Source organism: Poromitra crassiceps, assembly GCF_964638095.1.
Source record: "Poromitra crassiceps genome assembly, chromosome: 9".
In the NCBI taxonomy this organism is placed as follows: Eukaryota; Metazoa; Chordata; class Actinopteri; order Beryciformes; family Melamphaidae; genus Poromitra; species Poromitra crassiceps.
The window spans coordinates 52509685-52526000 of record NC_139630.1 but is presented as its reverse complement, the minus strand read 5'-3'; positions in this window follow the sequence as shown (position 1 = coordinate 52526000).

Here is a 16316-nt window from a genome sequence, read left to right as displayed (position 1 = left end):
ATGGCTGACAACAAGCACTGTCTGGAATTCTCTGTTTGGGAAATGCAGAAGACATTAGGACAATAAAAGAATAGAAAATAAGGGTAACACTTTACAATAAGGGTCACTAAATTAAGGGTTTGCTTATTATTAACTAACCAAGTCTCTGATGCAGACCTCATGCCTCTCACTCCTCCCATTCATGCAATTGTAAACAATTAGCCTTTTTCACTTCTAACCCAATTCACCTATTCTGTGTCTAAAATGCCGGCAGTAACACAGGTGCAATCAGAACATTAATGAGGATTTTCAACTTCCAATCCATTTGGTGATCCAGTGCTGGGGCCTTCGTTACTGTTTTGCTTGCACCTGTGTTACTTCCTGTATTTTAGACAAAGAAATGTGTGAACTGGGTGGGAAGTGAAAAAGGCTAATAAAGTCACATGTTTACAATAGAGCCAAGTAAGCTAGCTAGTTAGAGCAGAGAACAAACAGAAATGTGTAGTGAAGAGATACATTTTTTTTTTGCCTTGGTAGCTGAAATCTCGCTACGCCAGTCGCTCGCATGTCGCGAATACCAAAGTGACGTGGGGAGAGGCTATTGGGAGTGTCTCAAAGTTTCAGTGGCTGGGGAGTTTTTATTGCAAAATAAATCTCAGGACCTCACCAACTAATCATGTTTTCACCAATGTCTCATCAATACTAAATCTCATGGTGCTTGAATTAGTCCAGTGAATTTGAAATTGTTTTTCAATTACAGCACTTGATATAATATACTTATACATATACATACCATACGCAGTTCAATGTGTTTTTCCCCCCTGAGGGTCTTTGAAGTGAACTCTGAGTTATGTCATTGTTGTCTGTGGAATGTAATGGCAGCTCTTGATATTCTGACACAAGGTCAGTAAACCATCTCGTGTGAACTATTTCCTCACAGGAAGATAAGACGTCGCACTTTGTGCTTATTACTAGAATGTGCTGACAGGGGGGGGGGGATCGGTTTGAAGATGGAGTCAGTGATTCTGTTTTCACCAGCACACTTTGTACTTCCTGTGTGTCATCATGGGCTTTAGTCTGTAGATTATATACACTTGGGAAATGTGTACTTCTAGTGCAAAGCCTGCGTACTCAGAAGTCACTGTTTTGTGGTGGGTTGATATTTTCCCTGGCTTGCTGACGTAGTTTGAAAGGTGAATGAACTGTCCCTGCAGTCATTCAACATGTTTGGAGAGGGAACAGGAATGTGAGGGAGCTAAATGGACTGGATGACGCCCTACTACAGGACACTCATGCTCCAAGCATCTGTGATGACACTTCTCACCAGGCAATTAAAAAGTGACATTGTTTCCAATCATGCAGTAGAATGATAAAGAGAGTGATAAGAATGAGAATGATAAAGTGTTGGATTTTTCTGAAGCAGTGCTTTTTCCCCAGCGGTTGTCACTTTAAAGTGGCAGTTCTTCAAAAATGATGGAGAGCATAAAATACATTTAAGCCAGTCCTCAGAATTGTCAAATCAAATAATCGACACCGTATATGGTCCGCCTCTCAATTTGTTTTCAGTCTGAAACGGACTCAGATGCACGTGACGAACGGGTTCAGCTCGACTTTAAAATAACTTTCCCTACTTCTGCCCAATTAAAAAATCCAAAGCCACTAGGGGTGTCACGATACACTCAGTTCACGATACGATACGTATCACGATACTGGGTTCACGATAACGATACGATACGATACGATTTTAACAATATTTTTTTAAACTTGAATAATGACAATATATGACTGGAAAAGTAGTATTTTATTTGAAATGCACAAATACAAAACATGCTGTTGTGGGAAATTGTTATTACAATAACAACTAGAAAAATCATGAGATTGGAGATAAGGCTTATCTTGAAATAGAAGGAGTTACACCGTCACTTAGATTTACTTTGAACTAAAAGGTTTCTCAGCAGTATAAATTCTCATTATGTATCTTCAGTTTTTCTTCAAACTCAAACAACAAGACTTTTCTTAGTCTATTTTTTATGCATCTTCAGTTTTTCCTGTCAAGTAAACAGTTTTGCCAGAAACTCAATTGAATGGTTTCTCTCCTGTATAACTTCTCATGTGTCTCTTCAGAGACTTGTTCAACTGAACTACTTTCCACACATTGAACTTCAACAAACAAAGACGTTTCTTTGTCTACTTTTGAAAAAAAAAAAAAAAAAAAAATTTTTTTTTTTTTTTTTTTTTTTTCACGATATGAGATTTCATCTCAACGATACGTATCGTGACGTTTTACTATCGCGAAATTTCGTGGGACGATATATTGTGACACCCCTAAAAGCCACCAATCAGGGTGATCTAGAATCGAAATAGCCAATCACAGCATACAACATAGTCTTTCAACACATTCTCACTCCCAACTCATGACAAAGTGACGACAACAAGGGTTCCTGACCGATCTGCAGTAGGCTATATGACAAGTTGGGAGTGAGAATGTGTTGAGGCTTTAACTGCTGAATACTTGATAGTGATTGGCTCCAGGAGTCGTGATGTCACGAATCATGCTTGTTGAAAACCGCCTTTTCAGTGAGCTCAGAGAAACTTCCACTTTCAGCAGACAATTGTGGAAACAGCTTCTAGTGTCAAACTCAGACATCATTCAGCACAGTGAAGCTCAGACATCTAACTGAAGGAACAAGAAAAACTGATTTTTGACTTTAAACATTTTCAAAGGGAAAGACACCTTTTCAACAGAAAGTGCATGGAACTCAAGGTGTGTGTAGCCCTAACCCAACCCATATAACCCATTCTCATTCAGATAGCCTATCTTGAAGTGAGAGATCATGGGACCCTTTGAAAATGGCCACGCCATTTTTTTCCTTCGCTAAATTTAGCTGCATGACAGTCCAAAAGGAAAAAATGTATCATTGAACTCAATGGGAAAATCAAACGACTTCTCTCCCGGTCTATGGCTTAAATAAACACTTTCCAAATGAGTTTATGGTTTGAAAAAACGATTTCAAGTCTTTTTCGTGCTCTCCATGGTCTCCATTTTCCAAATGATGCTGCTGTGTGGCCAATGAGACCAGCATCACTGATGATGTCAGATTTATGACATCACTGATGATGTCATCAGTGGGATTTATGACATCACTGATGATGTCAGTGGGATTTCATCAGTGAGTTGTATTGCTGCGTTCGTTTATAAGTGGGATGTGGCAAGTTGCCAGTTGCTACTAGCAAAAATCAAATAAAACGCCACTATAACTCGGAGTTCCTACCCGCAAACTTGGGTATGATTTCTCAACCCCCAGTAGCTCCCACCGCGTCATTTGACGTCATTTCAACATGGCGCCCACGATTGTAAGAATTTAAAACACATTTTTGACACATTTTTCTTTTCTTTTCAATAATAGTAAAGCTTTCAGACCAATCAGCATACCAATACAATAGTTGGTTAAACTCATACAACTAAACGTTAATGTTGTTATTAGCTGTTAGCTTAGACAGCTAACGGCTATTAGCATCCATGGTTTTGCCAGAGATGACGCGTTTCTCACTTGCCACTTGCCAGCTCCTACCATAAACGAATGAGCATATGACATCACTGATGATGTCACAGTGAGATTTATGACATCACTGATGATGTCACAGTGGGATTTATGACATCACTGATGATGTCACAGTGGGATTTATGACATCACTGATGATGTCACAGTGGGATTTATAAATGGTAAAATGGTAAATGGTCTGCATTTATATAGCGCTTTTATCCAAAGCGCTTTACAATGAGTAGATAGTCTACATTCACCCATTCATACACCAATGGCGGCAGGCTGCCACGCAGGGTGCCTACACACCATCGGGAGCAATTTGGGGTTAAGTGTCTTGCCCAAGGACACAACGACAGCAGCTGGGAGGGAGCGGGGATCGAACCGCCAACCCTTGCGTCATTGGCCGACCCGCTCTACCTCCTGAGCTAAAGCCGTCCCCTGATTTATGACATCACAGAAAAACAGAGAAACAGACAGAGCCCTATAGCTCCCATTTATATACTGATGATGATGATGATGATGATGATAACCGCTGGAGTATGTTAGTTGTTAGCAACCACAGCTTGGAGCAACAGCAACGGCATCGAGACCCACTTTGCGCATGCGCGATTCTATCTAACCACCTCCCTCCGTTGTAGCACAGTTGCCGACTGGTGGGTGGAGTAGTTTTTTGATGTAGGCCTACCCATTGTACCATCATGATCGTACCCCGTATGCCGAGCATGTGAATTACAAGTTTTCATCAGATTTGGCACTGTCATTCCGTGTATATTCGATGATATCATTAAGCGTTAGTTGTATGGATAAAGACGACGCTGAAGTTGGCATCCGATTCGCAGCTCCCGTTTGGAATTTTCCAGTCCACCTTAAAAAGTGGAATGACGCCTCTAGATGGCGTGGTTCGACCATTTTCAAGCGAGTTGATGAACTGGAAAACGGTATATAAGAGGGATATGTTTTGAGAATACATTATAGAATGAATCCTGCATTTTGTTCATTTTTAATGTTGCATGCAATTCTTATTGACCTCAAAAAGGTTCTTCTATTGGTGTAAACAGCTGGAAAAAAGAGTTGATTTCACAGCTTTTGCCCATCTAGACTGCATAAAACCACGTCCAACTCACAGACCATTACACTTATTCTTTTCAAATCTGGCCTAGATTACAAAGGGGACATTAGACTCTCATTCTGGCACAGTGGCTGATTTGTGAAACATATTTCGGTAACACTTCATAATACTGTAACACAAAAAATGGGTAGTTACTGAGGAACGAGTAAGGAACGAACCATTAGTTCATGAATAGTTAATGATTAGTTAATGAGTAGTTGATAGGTAGTTCCTTAATGGTAGTTACTTAAGAACTGACCATTAGTTACCATGTTAACGAACCAGTAAGTAATGATTACTTCCCTAATTTTTTTTTTTTTTATATGTTTTCATTCACTAGTTCATTAATAGTTAATGGGTAGTTCCTTAAAGATCCTTAATGGTAGTTACTTAAGAACTGACCATTAGTTCCCATGGTAGTTACTAAAGAACGGACCATTAGTTACCATGTTAACGAACCAGTAAGTAATGATTACTTCCCTAATTTTTTTTTCATTTGTTTTCATTCACTAGTTCATTAATAGTTAATGGGTAGTTCCTTAAAGATCCTTAATGGTAGTTACTTAAGAACTGACCATTAGTTCCCATGGTAGTTACTAAAGAACTGACCATTAGTTACCATGTTAACGAACCAGTAAGTAATGATTACTTCCCTAAAAAAATTTTTTTTTTATATTTCACTAGTTCATGAACAGGTAGTTCCTTAAGAACTGACTATTAGTTACCATGTTCGTGAGCATGACTCCACCAAATACTTACCAGTTGTTCATGAGTACTCATCGTTACTTCATGATTACCTTACCATTACTTACCATGTTAGTGCATCATTACTTCCTGCTTACTTTACCATTAGTTCCCATGTTTGTGCCCCCTCAAGTGAAGCAGTACATCTTACTGAGTAGTTACTAAGGAATACACCATTACTTCCTGCTTACTTTACCATTACTTAACATGTTTGTGCCCCCTCAAGTAAAGCAGTACATCTTCCTGAGTTGTTACTAAGGGATACACCATTACTTCCTGCTTACTTTACCATTAGTTCCCATGTTTGTGCCCCCTCAAGTGAAGCAGTACATCTTACTGAGTAGTTACTAAGGGATACACCATTACTTCCTGCTTACTTTACCATTAGTTCCCATGTTTGTGCCCCCTCAAGTGAAGCAGTACATCTTACTGAGTAGTTACTAAGGAATACACCATTACTTCCTGCTTACTTTACCATTAGTTCCCATGTTTGTGCCCCCTCAAGTGAAGCAGTACATCTTCCTGAGTTGTTCCTAAGGAATATACCATTACTTCCTGCTTACTTTACTAGTGAAGACGAATTTATTCAAGTATGCAAATTAAAAAAGTGTAGCCCCTCCCACTTTAGTAAAGTACCCTACCCCACTTAGGAGATCGAGGTACCCCACTAAAACCACGCCCCCGAGGCTCTACGACCTTCAGGGGCGGAGTTACCTTTTTTGGCTCCACCCACCCCCGCCGGAAGCCAGGGAAAGGGGGCGGAGCCTATTTTTTCACATTCGAACTCCTTGGGGGCGTGGCTACAGTTCTAGCCTACTTTGGTTAGGCCACGCCCACCGGAAGTGCGATATGTAAACCCTACCAAAAAAAGTGTTTTTTTTTTGTTTCAAGTGTTTGAGCCAAGAACTAGTGAAATATTAAAAAAAAAAAAATTTAGGGTAGTAAAATGGGTAGTTACTGAGGAACGAGTAAGGAACGAACCATTAGTTCATGAATAGTTAATGATTAGTTAATGAGTAGTTGATAGGTAGTTCCTTAATGGTAGTTACTTAAGAACTGACCATTAGTTACCATGTTAACGAACCAGTAAGTAATGATTACTTCCCTAAAATTTTTTTTTTTTAATATTTCACTAGTTCTTGGCTCAAACACTTAGTAAAAAAAACACTTTTTTTGGTAGGGTTTACATATCGCACTTCCGGTGGGCGTGGCCTAACCAAAGTAGGCTAGAACTGTAGCCACGCCCCCAAGGAGTTCGAATGTGAAAAAATAGCCTCCGCCCCCTTTCCCTGGCTTCCGGCGGGGGTGGGTGGAGCCAAAAAAGGTAACTCCGCCCCTGAAGGTCGTAGAGCCTCGGGGGCGTGGTTTTAGTGGGGTACCTCGATCTCCTAAGTGGGGTAGGGTACTTTACTAAAGTGGGAGGAGCTACACTTTTTTAATTTGCATACTTGAATAAATTCGTCTTCACTAGTAAAGTAAGCAGGAAGTAATGGTATATTCCTTAGGAACAACTCAGGAAGATGTACTGCTTCACTTGAGGGGGCACAAACATGGGAACTAATGGTAAAGTAAGCAGGAAGTAATGGTGTATTCCTTAGTAACTACTCAGTAAGATGTACTGCTTCACTTGAGGGGGCACAAACATGGGAACTAATGGTAAAGTAAGCAGGAAGTAATGGTGTATCCCTTAGTAACTACTCAGTAAGATGTACTGCTTCACTTGAGGGGGCACAAACATGGGAACTAATGGTAAAGTAAGCAGGAAGTAATGGTGTATCCCTTAGTAACAACTCAGGAAGATGTACTGCTTTACTTGAGGGGGCACAAACATGTTAAGTAATGGTAAAGTAAGCAGGAAGTAATGGTGTATTCCTTAGTAACTACTCAGTAAGATGTACTGCTTCACTTGAGGGGGCACAAACATGGGAACTAATGGTAAAGTAAGCAGGAAGTAATGATGCACTAACATGGTAAGTAATGGTAAGGTAATCATGAAGTAACGATGAGTACTCATGAACAACTGGTAAGTATTTGGTGGAGTCATGCTCACGAACATGGTAACTAATAGTCAGTTCTTAAGGAACTACCTGTTCATGAACTAGTGAAATATTTAAAAAAAAAAAAAATTTAGGGAAGTAATCATTACTTACTGGTTCGTTAACATGGTAACTAATGGTCAGTTCTTTAGTAACTACCATGGGAACTAATGGTCAGTTCTTAAGTAACTACCATTAAGGATCTTTAAGGAACTACCCATTAACTATTAATGAACTAGTGAATGAAAACATATAAAAAAAAAAAAAATTAGGGAAGTAATCATTACTTACTGGTTCGTTAACATGGTAACTAATGGTCAGTTCTTAAGTAACTACCATTAAGGAACTACCTATCAACTACTCATTAACTAATCATTAACTATTCATGAACTAATGGTTCGTTCCTTACTCGTTCCTCAGTAACTACCCATTTTTTGTGTTACAGTATTATGAAGTGTTACCCATATTTCTGATTTGTGAAAGTGCTATAATTGCAGTTTTCCGCTGATTTTGAGCATCTAGACCGCATCAAACCAGGTCCAGCTCAAAGACCATCATTCTAATTCTTTTCAAACCTGGCCTAGATTATAAAGGGGACATTAGACTCTCATTATGGCACAGTGTCTGATTTGTGAAACATATCGCTGATTTGTGAAAATGCTATGATTGCAGTTTTCAGCTGATTTGGAGCATCTAGATGGCATATAACCAGGTCCACTTCAAACACCATCACTCTAATTATTTTCAAACCTGGCCTAGATTTTAAAGGGGACATTAGACTCTCATTATGGCACAGTGGCTGATTTGTGAAACGTTTATTCTATTTGTGAAAACTGAAAAAGAAAATGTTGATTTCACTGTTTTTTTTTTACCACCCAGGTCCAGATCAAAAACCACTACACTCAGACGAACAGCTGCACCTCCAGTCATCAGTCTGTTAAGCTCCTGAACCTTTTACTAGACTCTGGACTAGATTACGTATTATACATTATGTATTAAGAGGGTCTGGAGTGGTCAATTGTAATTTCCACTTCAAAAGGTGCATGGTATACACATGAAAAGGACAGAGTAAAAATATTCTTATGAGGGAAGCAACAATAGGCTATTGTACGTTCATGTAACATATGCAGTCAAGCTGCAGCTACTTTATAATTTAATGTTGTAATTTAATGTTCCGTGTCAGGTTTCTAGCCTGTTGTTGAGGCCTGCTGTGGTTGGGGAATAAGAGGGGGGTTTGAGCTTTGTAAGCGGAAGGACTCCACACTGTGAACTTGGGAGTGGACCAGGGTGATGGGGGTAGGTGGGCCTATGTTCCTCATGTAATTCACAACCATCTTTCCAGTGTCTTTAGAGCATTAATCTCCAAGTTGTTTTGATTGCACCAAGTCACCAGATGGTCAACTCTGAGGGTGGTGTCATCCACGAAGTTCAGGAGCTTGACGGACTGATGACTGGAGGTGCAGCTGTTCGTCTGAGTGTAGTGGTTTTTGATCTGGACCTGGGTGGTAAAAAAAACAGTGAAATCAACATTTTCTTTTTCAGTTTTCACAAATAGAATAAACGTTTCACAAATCAGCCACTGTGCCATAATGAGAGTCTAATGTCCACTTTAAAATCTAGGCCAGGTTTGAAAATAATTAGAGTGATGGTGTTTGAAGTGGACCTGGTTATATGCCATCTAGATGCTCCAAATCAGCTGAAAACTGCAATCATAGCATTTTCACAAATCAGCGATATGTTTCACAAATCAGACACTGTGCCATAATGAGAGTCTAATGTCCCCTTTATAATCTAGGCCAGGTTTGAAAAGAATTAGAGTGATGGTGTTGAAGTTAACCTGGTTATATGCCATCTAAATGCTCCAAATCAGCTGAAAAGTGCAATCATAGCATTTTCACAAATCAGTGATATGTTTCACAAATCAGACACTGTGCCATAATGAGAGTCTAATGTCCCCTTTATAATCTAGGCCAGGTTTGAAAAGAATTAGAGTGATGGTGTTTGAAGTTAACCTGGTTATATGCCATCTAGATGCTCCAAATCAGCTGAAAACTGCAATCATAGCATTTTCACAAATCAGCGATATGTTTCACAAATCAGACACTGTGCCATAATGAGAGTCTAATGTCCCCTTTATAATCTAGGCCAGGTTTGAAAAGAATAAGTGTAATGGTCTGTGAGTTGCAGCTGGTTTTATGCCGTCTAGATGCTTGAAATCCACTGAAAAATGCAATTATAGCATTTTCACAAATCAGCAATAGGTTTCACAAATCTGAGAGTGGACCATAATGAGAGTCTAATGTCCCATTTCTAATCTAGGCCAGGTTTGAAAAGAATTAGAGTGATGGTCTTTGAGCTGGACCTGGTTTGATGCGGTCTAGATCCTCAAAATCAGCGGAAAACTGCAATTATAGCACTTTCACAAATCAGAAATATGTTTCACAAATCAGCCACTGTGCCAGAATGAGAGTCTAATGTCCCCTTTGTAATCTAGGCCAGGTTTGAAAATAATTAGAGTGATGGTCTTTGAGCTGGACCTGGTTTGATGCGGTCTAGATGGGCAAAATCAGTTGAAAACTGCAATTATAGCACTTTCACAAATCAGAAATATGTTTCACAAATCAGACACTGTGCCATAATGAGAGTCTAATGTCCCCTTTGTAATCTAGGCCAGGTTTGAAAAGAATTAGAGTGATGGTCTTTGAGCTGGACCTGGTTTGATGTGGTCTAGATGGGCAAAATCAGCGGAAAACTGCAATTATAGCACTTTCACAAATCAGAAATATGTTTCACAAATCAGCCACTGTGCCATAATGAGAGTCTAATGTCCCCTTTGTAATCTAGGCCAGGTTTGAATATAATACATGTAATGGTCTATGAGTTGGACGTGGTTTTATGCAGTCTAGATGGGCAAAAGCTGTGAAATCAACTCTTTTTTCCAGCTGTTTACACCAATAGGAGAACCTTTTTGAGGTCAATAAGAATTGCATGCAACATTAAAAATGAACAAAATGCAGGATTCATTCTATAATGTATTCTCAAAACATATCCCTCCTATATACCTATGTTTTCCAGTTCATGAACTCGCTTGAAAATGGTCGAACCACGCCATCTAGAGGCGTTATTCCACTTTTTAAGGTGGACTGGAAAATTCCAATCGGGAGCTGCGAATCGGATGCCAACTTCAGCGTCGTTGGATAAAGAGTATTCACGTTATGTTCCATTACTATAGTGACCAGGTAACTGTTTCCAATGTAGGTTCTATTGTTTTACGCGGTTTCTAGCCTATAGATAGTCAGCGTATTACCTCTAGGCAGGCTACTGCCTGCTGGGTTTTGTCTTGATTCTGAACGGTAGCCTGCATCTTGAGAATGGAGGGCTGGGCACGAGGGGGAAGGGATGATGATGTCAGAAATATATGACGGCGCAAGCCTCTGTAATGATTTATAAATGCGAAGAGGAGCACCTAGTCAGATCTGGCTTGAATTGGATTGGGAGCCAGTGAAGGGAGATGGTGATCAAATTGTCTATTCTAGTACAAACAACACAACGGGAACTAACTGTTCTCTGATTGTTTTGTTGCCCCGGGGGCAATGCCCCCCCAACTGTTCGTCCCTTCTTTTGTGCCACAAGGCATTGTGGGTATGTGGTGGGGACGTGAACGCTCCCATGCACGAAAGTAACGTTAGCAGGAGCGTAATTCCCGATTATAGCCTCCTTTCAGACGTTTAATTTACAAACTGAGGACTCGTAGGCCTACGTGCGGATGATATTATCACGGATATATGAAGTGGAAGCGGGGCTCCATTAACTCAGAGGAAGAAGACTCAATGGACTGGTTTAGCTGTGAAGCTAACGTTAGCTGTGATTGTGAAGCTATTTATTGGAGCTTTGAAGGATATTAACGTTTGTCAGTAAAGTTCAGGGGGAAAAGTTCCTGTCACTGTGTGAAAATGAGAATGACTCACGCTAAAGTCCAGAAGCTGAGAGCTGTGGTGAAGCAGCGCCTAACTGCGGCTGTTGGAGATAAACTACTGGACGCTGTGCAGTTACACAGAGAAGCCTTGCCTCCAGGCCTCCAGCAGCGGTTGGTCATTAAAGAAGAGGTTCCCCCTGAGCAGCAGGAGTGGAGCCCCAGTCTGCACCAGGAGGATCCAGAGCACCCACAGACTAAAGAGGAGCAGGAGGAGCTCTGTATCAGTCAGGAGGGAGAGCAGCTTCAGGAGGACCCAGAACCCCCACATATTAAAGAGGAACAGGAGGAGCTCTGGATCAGTCAGGAGGGAGAGCAGCTTCAGGAGGACCCAGAACCCCCACATATTAAAAAGGAACAGGAGGAGCTCTGGATCAGTCAGGAGGGAGAGCAGCTTCAGGAGGACCCAGAACCCCCACATATTAAAGAGGAACAGGAGGAGCTCTGGATCAGTCAGGAGGGAGAGCAGCTTCAGGAGGACCCAGAGCCCCCACACATTAAAGAGGAACAGGACCCAGAGCCCCCACAATTTAAAGAGGAACAGGAGGGAGTCCGGACCAGTCAGAAGGGAGAGCAGCTTCAGGAGGACCCAGAGCCCCCACACATTAAAGAGGAACAGGAGGACCCAGAGCCCCCACACATTAAAGAGGAACAGGACCCAGAGCCCCCACACATTAAAGAGGAACAGGACCCAGAGCCCCCACACATTAAAGAGGAACAGGAGGGACTCCGGACCAGTCAGGAGGGAGAGCAGCTGGAGGATGCCCATATCACAAAGTTCCCATTTACTGCTGTCCCTGTGAAGAGTGAAGAGGAAGAGAAACGTCAGTCCTCACAGCTTCATCAAAGCCAAACTGAGGAGAACAGAGAGGCAGAGCCTCTAGCCAGCGATAAACAATTTAATTGCTCAGTCTGTGGTAAAGGTTTTGGTCATAAAGGAAGCTTGAAGGCACACATGGTAGTCCACACAGGAGATAAACAATTTAAATGCTCAGTCTGTGGTAAAGGTTTTGGTCATAAGGCAAACTTGAAGACACACATGTTAGCCCACAGAGGAGATAAACAATTTAATTGCTCATTCTGTGGTAAAGGTTTTGGTTATAAACACAGCTTGAAGACACACATGATAGTCCACACAGGGGACACACAATTTAATTGCTCAGTCTGTGGTAAAGGTTTTGGTCATAAACACACCTTGAAGACACACATGATAGTCCACACAGGAGATAAACAATTTAACTGCTCAGTCTGTGGTAAAGGTTTTGGTCATAAAGGAAACTTGAAGACACACATGATAGTCCACACAGGAGATAAACAATTTAATTGCTCAGTCTGTGGTAAAGGTTTTGGTCATAAACACACCTTGAAGACACACATGATAGTCCACACAGGAGATAAACAATTTAATTGCTCAGTCTGTGGTAAAGGTTTTGGTCATGAAGGAAACTTGAAGAGACACATGATAGCCCACACAGCAGATACACAATTGAATTGCTCAGTCTGTGGTAAAGGTTTTGGTCATAAAGGAAACTTGAAGACACACATGATAGCCCACACAGCAGATACACAATTGAATTGCTCAGTCTGTGGTAAAGGTTTTGGTCATAAAGGAAACTTGAAGAGACACATGATAGCCCACACAGCAGATACACAATTGAATTGCTCAGTCTGTGGTAAAGGTTTTAGCAAAAAAGGAAACTTAAAGAGACACATGATAGTCCATGTAGCGGCAAACTCAAAATGTTTGTAGCCGCTGAGAGGCTAAGCTGGGGAGGATATCTGTCTTACTCGCCGTTGGAAAATAACACACCTTGACCAGTAGATGCGTTTTGTAGATTTATTCCATCCGTGCAGCACACATACAATAAATGCCGTCTTGCTTGCGGAAAACAAATCAAACTAGTATGAACGGTAAACAGAAAATCAGAGCTCCCCACTCACCCCCTCTGACTCATCTGATTGAATGATTGACAGGCATTATGAATGACACTCATCAGCAACACACACCTCCCAGGTAAGTAACACCCACTAATTACCATAAGTGACAGTTATGCAGTAGACTCAATATGCAACACATACATGGCTCCTACATACCGGCCCCTAATTATTATGACATTACAATAATAATTACACAATAATACATAGGAGACAAGAAAAACAATCAAAAGCTTGATCCGGAACTCTTTTTTTTGCGTTTTTTTTTTTTAAATATATATAAATATAATGTAATTAATCTGGAAGTATTTTTCGAAATGTCCTTATTTTAGAACTCCTTTTCTGAATGTCCTTCTTTTGGAAGTCCTTTTCGAAACCTAATCTAAATTGTTTGAGGCCAGAGGTTCTAGAACTTACGGAGCCTAGAAGGTCAGAGTGCACTCTTAAGTCATGTCAAGCAAGTGTCCAGCAGCAAGTCAAGTCAAGTCATGTCAAGTAATCCATCAGTAATCCTCTGTTTCTTGAAGCAGACAAATCTTCGTCACAGGTCTGTCCAGACATCCAGTTTGAGTCTTGATTTTCACTTGACGTACAAGTCCTCCCTTGTCTGGAACAGCGGCCACGACCTTTCCTGTGATCCATGAATTACGAGGTGCTGAATCATCAACGATCAACACAACATCTCCATTGGCAAAGTTCCGTTTGATACCAGACCATTTCTGTCGTTCTTGCAATTGTGGAAGATACTCCTTAATCCATCTCTTCCAGAATAGATCAGCCATATATTGAACTTGTTTCCATCTACGACGAGCATAGACATCCTCCTTTTGAAACAGTCCAGGTGCCAAGTATGGCTGAGTTCTGAGGAGCAACAGGTGATTCGGAGTTAGCGCCTCTAAATCATTCGGATCTGTGGATGCTTTAGTAATCGGTCGGCCATTAAGAATAGCCTCCACTTCACAGAGCACTGTGTAGAGACCTTCCTCATCAAGGTTTTGTGTCTTCAGAGTAGAGTTGAGCACCTTTCGTACTGACCGAATCAGCCTCTCCCATGCTCCGCCATGATGTGAACCAGTGGGAGGATTAAACAGCCACTTGATCCCCTTCTGCAGCAGTACGTCACTGATCTGTTCACGATTCCATCCTTCGATGGCCCTCTTCAGCTCGCGCTCTGCACCAACGAAGTTAGTACCATTATCTGAGCGTAGCTCTTTGACTTGTCCTCGCCTTGCCACGAAACGGCGTAAAGCATTGATGAACGAGTCTGTGTCTAGAGATGCAGCCACTTCGATGTGTATGGCTCGAATAGATAGGCATGTGAAGATAACACCATATCTTTTTACTAGGCTTCTTCCTCGCTTAATCATAAATGGACCGAAACAATCCACTCCAACGAAAGTAAATGGTGGTTCATCAGGTGAAACTCTGTTGTGCGGCAAGTCTGCCATCTGCTGTTGGCCTGGCGCTCCATGTAACCGCCGACAGACTGTACATTTAGAAAGAATCTTTCTTATGGCCACACTGGCTCCGGTGATCCAATATCGCTGGCGCAGTCTTGACAGCATGTGGTTCCTACCACCATGACCCACTTCGTGATGTACATGTCGAAGAATGAGATCTGAGATGTTAAGATCCTTAGCCAGTATGATGGGATGTTTGGCTTCCTCGGGCATAGCAGCCCTACTGAGACGTCCGCCAACTCTCAAGATGCCGTCTTTAAGCGCTGGGTTGAGCCGATATATATGGCTACTCCTTTTAACATTCTCTCCCTTCTGGAGACTGGAGAATTCTTCTGGGAATATTCTCCTTTGACAACACCTGATTATCTCCAGCTCCGCTTCTCCAAGCTCCTCTACTGAGAGACAGTCACGGTGCATCTGAGTCTTGACACTTTGCATCTCTTTGTCTATAGCATCCCTTTGTTGACTTTGATCTGTCGCAGACTGAGCGTGACAAGCAGCAATCTCTCTCCTCTTCTGACTGAGACTCAAAAGTAGATTCTTGAATCTCAAGATCCAGCCCATGACCCTCCTCAGACGAGTCCAGGATGAGATACGCTTACTCAGGTGCGTCACTACATCCATTTCCTCCTTGGCTTGAACAGCATTGACAGAAATGGTGCCTTTGATCTCAGGATCATCTGAATCTGGGAGTACTCTCAAAGAGTCTGGGTTAACAGGCCAGTCCTCCTTTGGTTGTTTGAGAAATTGAGGACCTGATATCCAGACTGTGTTTTTCAGGAATGACTCCACCTTGGCTCCTCTTGAGGCAAGGTCAGCAGGGTTGCTTGATGTATTAACATATCTCCATTGAGATGCATGAGATACGCCGAGAATCTCAGAGACCCTGTTGGCAACAAAGGTCCGAAATCTAGATGTTTCATTTCTGATATACTTCAACACTGAAGTACTGTCAGTCCAAAAAACTGAGTCAAGAAGCTGCATTTGTAGCTCCTTCCTCCACAGCTTATCCATACGAGCAGCCACCACAGCAGCGGTAAGCTCCATACGAGGGATGGTGATCTGCTTTAAAGGTGCCACCCTCGCCTTGCCCATAACAAAAGCACTGTGCAGCTGGGAGTGGTTGTCACATGAAAGCAAATAGGTGACTGTGCCGTACCCATCTTCACTCGCATCTGCAAAGTGGTGTAACTGTGCAGACGTTACTTCTCCAAAGTTTGCAGGCTTTAAACATCTGGCAACTTTGAACTCTCCCAGCAACTGGATCTCTGCAACCCAGTCTGTCCACTCTTCAGCTACAGGTGTTGGTATTTTGTCGTCCCACCCAAGCTCTTTCCTGCACAGTTCCTGCAAAATCTTCTTGGCTGTAAGGACCACAGGGCAAAGGATTCCAAGAGGGTCATAGATAGAACTGACAGTGGAGAGGATCCCCCTACGTGTCAGAGGTCTGTCTTGAATCAGTATCTTGAACTTAAAGGTGTCAGAATGAACACACCACTGCACACCTAAAGCTCTCTCCACTGGAAGGGTGTCATG